The sequence below is a fragment of the Schistocerca americana genome, chromosome 2 (genome assembly GCF_021461395.2).
Source record: "Schistocerca americana isolate TAMUIC-IGC-003095 chromosome 2, iqSchAmer2.1, whole genome shotgun sequence".
Lineage (NCBI taxonomy): Eukaryota > Metazoa > Arthropoda > Insecta > Orthoptera > Acrididae > Schistocerca > Schistocerca americana.
Genome location: NC_060120.1, coordinates 322568301 through 322576215, shown reverse-complemented (window position 1 = coordinate 322576215; position 7915 = coordinate 322568301).

The following is a 7915-nucleotide window of genomic DNA, read 5'->3' as shown; positions in this document are numbered from 1 at the left end:
CAGCACAGAGAATATAAACGCTAGTTTTGACTTGGTACGAATTATGAGAAGTTTGCTACAACAGCAAAGTGAGAAAATAGACAACAGTAGTAAGGATCTCAAACAACAACTTAGTGCAGATATCAAACAACTTAGGGAAGATAACAAACAACAGAATGAAAACCTCAAGCAACTTAGTGAACAGCTCAGACAACAAAATGAAAAATTTGACGACAATTCGAGGCAGCTTAGTGAACAAATTAAAGCTGTTGCCGCGCAGTGTCATGACACTAAGGAACAGTTGCGCGCGGAAATTGAGGCGTGTTCACAAAAAAATAGCGAAGAAATTAAATCTGTTGCGCAAGAATTAAGGGAAATGCAAACAGCCGCGACAGATACACTCAGAGACGAAATTAGCGGAGTCGCCAAACAGTGCTCTGAAAAAGCTACACAATTACGGGACGAGTTTAGAGCAATGACGGTAGAACTTTCGCGCACTATGGACGCAAAGATAGACGCGAAATTCGAACAGCAGAACACTCAGATTAACGAGCGCTTTAATCAGCACATACAGAACAGTGATACGCGTTTCCGCAGATTTATTCAGGATCAAAACAAAGTAAAACGACAAGTCATGGAAACAATCACTGCACAAAGACAAGAGGACAAACGTAAAATATTCGCGAAAGCGAAGACGTATGTAGACAATAATATTACTACAGTGTCCGACAAAATTAATACCATAGAACAATTGAACGCGGAATTACGGGATGAAATTTATGACCTTAAATCAAAAACAGATACACACACAGTAAATATTCAAACAGTGACAGATAGATTCGAACAATTAGATCTAACACAGGATTGTGATGTTATCAAAGGTGATGTTAAAAAACTGAGCGAAACTACGCGCAAGTTGCAAAAACAGATTAATGCGTCTGATTCTAAAACCGATGATCAGGTTAAAATACTGACTGAAAAATATGATGAATTGGCCAGTCGTATTGATGTTATCCAAAATACTAATGACAATAAATCAGACGATACTGCACCGGTTTCTTTTATCCAAACACCTGAATTTCAAAATTTACAGCAGACAATTAATGAAATCGATTCATCTAACAACACGTTACGTCGGAAGTTATCAAATTTACAACAAGAAGTAACAGAGATGAAAAACATGTCAGTTAATAACATACCACAACAGACGCCACTTTATGAACATGTGTCAGACTCACGCAGCGCGTATAATTTGGGTAATCTACAGAGAGTACGGGACTTAGATTCCGATCAACCGCAGTTCAATAGATTCTCTTACGATCCTGAACCTGTTCCATTACACAGAGATGATAATTTCGACTATAAACATTTTCTGTCAGTAAGAAAGTTCAAAATATTTAAAAACGATAGAACGCAGATTCACCCACTGGATTGGATTCAACAGTTTAGCTTTGCTCTTCCACCGACTTGGCCTGTAACACATAAACTTGAATTTATTTGCAGTTTTTTGGAAGGCGAACCGGCAACTCGTATGAGACCGATCGCGAGACAGTGTTACTCGGTAGAGGAATTTCAGAATGCTTTTCTGTCAGCGTACTGGTCGAAGACGACACAGCGCGGAATTAAAGACCAACTAATTAGTTTGCCAAACTATGAAAACTCAAATTTTCCCAGTGTAACGCAATTTTTTGAGCATATGGTACAACAAAACCAGTACCTAAGTGAACCGTACAGTGAATCCGCACTTATACAACTATGCATCTCTAAATTACCACGGTCATTACGAGTGTCACTTCTAACGGGCCAGCAAAAAGAAAACATTTCAGCATTCAGAGATCTTTTACAGCTCTTGGAAGTACAGCAATCTGATTATTCTTTTGTAAACAAAAACTTTTTGAGTAACAACCAAGGTCAACAACAGTACTACAATTATGATCAGGGACGTAACTCCAATCGGAAAGATAACAGACGTTTTAGGAACGACAACTACCAAAACTTTAATAACAGACAAAACTCTAATTATCAATACCGTCAAAATTTTCAGCAACAGGAACAACACTTTAGTAACAATAGAGGTGTTTCACAACAACAACATCAAAACCAGCCGGTTAACATACCTAACCAACAATGGAATACACAAGGTCAACCAGGCTTTAATGTTTCGCCGCGTGGACGTATAGCCCCTGGTCCAACAAATAGTAACGTACGTCAGCAAGGAAACAACTACGTACAAAGAAGACAGTATTTCAATTCCTATCGTAATGCACCGTATAGGAATGACTATTACGACAGACGTAAAAATAATGAGGACAATTTTCAGCGAACATCTAACAACAGTCGGTCATACCAACAGCAAAATCATACGCAAGAACATATTGTCATGAATGAACCCGACAGTAGGTACCATCCAGAGCGTAACACGTCTGGAAGAAGTAATAGAACAGTTCAAATAGTCGAAATGCCACAGAATCCTCCTAATAATAATAACACGTCAGATAGAATCTGACTAAATACTGCACAGGACGCATCTTCTAATAACACAAGCACTACCTTAGACACGCAAAATGTTGTTCACGAAAATGTAATTACTTTTGACGACATCAGAGACACTCTTTTACAGGAAAGACCAGTTATTCAGAAAACCATTTCACATCCTGTTATCGAAATTAAAATTGGTTCATCGAAATTCTCAGCAGTAATTGATTCCGGATCACCTATATCAGTAATTAATGAGGAGACTTTCAACGAGTGCAACAAAGAGAATACTTATCCGACGTTACCTTTAGGCAAAACAAAAGTGAAAGGAGCAGTATCGAGTAAAGGTGTAGACGTTAAATTACAGACGCATTTATCATTTTGTATTGGAGGTCATACTTTTCACTCTAATTTTTGGATTGTGCCTTTATTGACAACGGACATTATTTTAGGTACGAATTTTCTGGTACAACACGACGCAGTTATTGATTTTCAGAATTCTTATTTAATGTTAAAGGATGAAAATGTACAACTTGCTTTAGAATTTCAGCACTCTTTATCTACGGAAGAACAAACAATTAACCGCACAGAGGTCATTTCCGCAACACGTAACATAGACCGTAATCCCACATTGTTCACGGATACGTACGTACACAACTATAATACTCCAGACGAAGCTGACTACGACGTAATGCAATTGATTTCTGATAAGGTTAAAGAAAGCAGTGCAACTACAGACGACGAACGAACGCAATTACACAAAATTCTTTTACAGCAAGCTCCAGTTTTTGACAACATTCCTGGTACTATGTCCGGCTTTATGTATGAATTTCAAGTCAAACCGCACGACACATTTAAAGCAAAGCATTATCCCATTCCATATATTCACAGAGAACAGGTTAAAAAAGAATTGCAGGATATGCTTGATCAGGGAATTATTGAACCAGCAGTTAGTCCGTACATAAACCCGCTACATATTGTTAAGAAAAAAGATGGCTCACTTCGCCTTGTACTTGATTCACGTCATATTAATGACATTATTATTAATGAAACAGATCGACCACAGACACTAGAGGAACTTTTACAGAAATTTCACGGTACAGCTATTTATTCCACATTAGATTTGAAATCGGGATTTTGGCAAATTCAACTTCATCCGAATTGTAGAAAATATACAGCATTTCTCTGTTTCGGCGACTGTTATCAATTTTGCAAACTACCGCTCGGCTTAACTATTTCTTCTGCAGCTTTTATTCGCGGTTTGAGCACTATACTTCCGACAGAACTTAAAGACAGAATTACGACGTATGTAGACGACATTCTTATCGCAGAAGCTAACTGGTATGAACACAATCTGATTCTTGAACAACTGCTGCAAACTTTTCATGGACAAGGACTTACAGTTAACCTCAGTAAATCGCATTTTGGCAAAACTTCTATAAAATTTCTTGGACACGTAATTTCAGCAGAAGGCATTGCACCTGATCCGGAAAAACTTCAAGCTCTACGTGACATTACTGTTCCTACGACGAAGAAGCAATTACGCAGTTTTTTGGGCTTAATTAACTTTTTTCGTAAATTTATTCATCACTCTGCTTTAGACACACCCAGATTATGTCAATTAACAGGTAAAAACACTATTTGGTCTTGGGATAAGCAAGCACACTCTGAATTCATGAACCTGAAACATGCTTTGTTGAATGCACCACTTTTATCGCACCCTGATCTTACTAGAAATTTTTCCATTGCCACCGACAGTTCTAACACCGCTTTAGGCGTACATATTTTCCAGGAAATTGAAGAAGATGGTTCAATAGTAATCAAAAACATCGCATTTGCAAGCCGCATTCTGTCACCTGCTGAGCGAAATTATTCCGTTACAGAATTAGAAACATTATGTGTTGTATGGGCTTTTACGAGATTTCGGCACTTTCTTTATGGCAGACATACCACCGTCTACACAGACCACAGAGCAATACAGTTTTTACTTTCGGCTAAATTTACTCACGACAGATTAAGCAGATGGAAACTTTATTTGCAAGAATTTAATTTTACGATTGTTCACATTCCCGGCACACAAAATGTTATAGCAGACGCACTATCGCGTTCTCTCGGCAACAATCAGCAAGACGTAGCAACCAACTTCTGCAAAACAAATTTCAGTGTCATGTACATTCAGCAAGTTGCATTTGAAAACTTTATTTCATCGTCATTACAGGACATAGCGCAAGAGCAAAATAAAGATAATGTGTGGAAAGAAATTAAACAGCTTTGGCAAGATAAGAATAATGTTACGATTAGAAACCACTACACTGTACGCAATGACATTCTGTTTCGCCGCTCTCATCCTGACAGCAACAATTGGTTATTATGCATTCCTGATGAACTGGTTAACAAATTAATCTGGTACACTCATCTAAGTTACGCACATTACGGAGCACGAAAATGTTTTCTTATACTGAGACAGAACTGTTATTTTGCCAACATGGAGAAACGTATACGACGAGTTTTAGCGTCTTGTAAAATTTGCCAGAAAGCTAAATCAGACACCACTTCACATATTCCTCCTTTATATCCCATTATACCTGTGAAATTAAGACACATGGCCGCAGTAGACATTTTTGGTCCGATTCCGAGAACTAACAGAGGTTTTTGCTACATCTTTGTCGCTGTTGAGCTCACTTCAAAATTTGTTACTTTCACTCCGTTACGCAAAGCTACTGCTAAAACTGTTTCGAAAGCATTTGTAAAACATTTTCTATCTCATGTAGGGCATGTGATGAAAGTAATTTCTGACAATGGATCTCAATTTCGTAGTAGCGTATGGACACGCATGTTACGAGCCAGAAACATTTCTCCGATTTATATATCCAAGTACCACGCTTCTTCGAACCCCTGTGAAAGATTAATGAAAGAAATTGGTAAACTGTGTAGAATATACTGCCACAAAAGACATATTGATTGGGAGATATACATACTCTCATTCCAAGATGTAATTAATTCCATACCAAATGAATCCACTATGCTATCTCCGTCCGTTATACTGAAAAACGTTGAACCACCGAACAAAATTAAAGAATTAATAGAATTTCCCAAAAGTCGTCGCCTACGACACCACGAAATAATTGACATTGCGCTGAACAACATCAAACGTGCCGCAGAGCGCCGGAGAAGACAGCAAAAACAGGTTTGTACACGCCGAGACTTTCACGTTGGACAGAAGATACTAGTACGTACACACTATTTATCCAGCAAATTAAAAGGTAAGTGCAGTAAATTTGAACTTCTATACGCAGGTCCATATCGGATTCGCAGCATCCCTCACCCCAATGTTGTACACGTCGAAACTTTGAGAACTAGAAAATCGAAAGGCAATCACCATATCTCAAACATTAAACCGTTTATTGAGTGAAACCACTGTATGATTCAACACACTATGATGCCATTTACTAATGCAATTAATTCACCTGACTAATTACTGATGATTATCGTATTTTTTCTTGGCAAGTGCCCGGCAAGGTAAGGTTAGCAGGTCGCTCTTCTTGTCGTTACACATCAGACCGTGCATATTTTTCCAGATGAATTTACACATTTACGACTATTTCTGCAATTATATTTATGTGACTACTTATTGATGATTATCGTATTTTTTCTTGGCAAGTGCCCGGCAAGGTAAGGTTAGCAGGTCGCTTTTCTTGTCGTTACACATCAGACCGTGCACATTTTCCATTTTTTTGTGTATATGACTGTACTCCAGTTTTGTTTGTATGGACTATGAAATAGTTAAGATATAACACACACCAGTCGACTTTGACATTTTTTTTGCCTTATGACATCTCAACATCGTGACTGTTTCACATTTTTTTTTGCTACTGCATTGTATTATTCTGTGTACATTTTTGCATCTGAACACTGTCAACGTCTTTAACATATTACGTTTTCTGTCATGTTATGCTGTAGGGTTAATTATGTTACCATAAACCAGTCATTATCTAGGGGGTATATGATTTAAATGCAGGACATTAATCTTTGTTCATCAATTTCAGAAAGGAATGATGATTCTAAGAAATAAATTTAACATAAATGGGAATTTCACCTACGGGATAAACGAAAGGAGATGCAATAACTTCATGAGGAAGAGTAAATGGATCAGGATTAACAAACATTAACAAGAATATACTATACTCATCACAGAATAGCAGTCTTAACTAATTTTTTCTTTCAGAATACAAGGTGATTGATGCAGGCTGTCAGAGAGAACTACACATCTTAGTTTTAGTGATGAAATATGCTAGAGATAAGGAATAGTTATGTAATGAGTAATGAAGTGATTTTTTGCAGATGATAGTGAATACTGATGAATAATGATGAAGGAAATGGTATTATGAATAATGAAGTTTTTCTTTACAGGTGATGATAATGGTGAAGTTATGATGATATGGATAATGAAGTTTTTTTTCTTTACAGATGAAGATAATGTTGAAGTTATGTATTTATGCTACGTAGTTATTTAAGTATTTGTTGCAGTTTGCTTTGACAGCAGGTGTTACATTGCATAGTAGGATGACTGAAAGTTTTGGAAAGGACAGCTATGGAACACATTTTTATACACACTTCACTGCCTGTTAATTCGAAGTTCACTTCTTTTCAGCATAGTGTGCGTTTCTTCTTTCAGGTCAATAATCCGTTTTTGTAATTTTTCCAGGAGAAGTTTTTTTTCATGATACTTACTAAACCTGTTACTTATTATACCTGTTCTAGTACTTGCATTTTTATATTTTTACCCATTTGTGTCTATCGTTTATAAATGTGATCACATGTACTGCCTTGTTACATAATCTTGCTACAGCTGACTCATGACGAATGACGTTACCTATCCTCATTTGCAGCAATAGGTCAAAAGCAAAAAGTGTCATACCTCAGCAATTAATTATCGATCCCAACGCAATGCATTGCTAACAAAAAACATGTATTACCAGTCCCACATAATGTCACTAGTTTATGATAATTCTGAATAATACTGATCAACTCTGAATAGCATGTCACTTGATTAATGACCTCTTAATGAGACTATATTCAAAATAATGCTTTGTCACTAGCTAATAACTGCCACTGTTTATTGTAATGATACCACTTATAATGCCTGTGATTATTAATGATTTGACTGTAATTAACTGATTTTAATAATGACTTTGTAATGGTCGGAATACTACTGAAGGAGGAACACTGTTTATTGTAATGTTACCACTTATAATGCCTGTGATTATTAATGATTTGACTGTAATTAACTGATTTTTAATAATGACTTCGTAATAATCTGAATAATACTGAATGATGATTCTATTCAATACTTGCTGGCCACTGAGTGCCAATAATTAATGTCACTTGAAGAATTGTTATTAATTATGCCATTAATTAGCCCTTTTTTTTCCATGTTGACTTTTCATGTTTTGGTTAATAG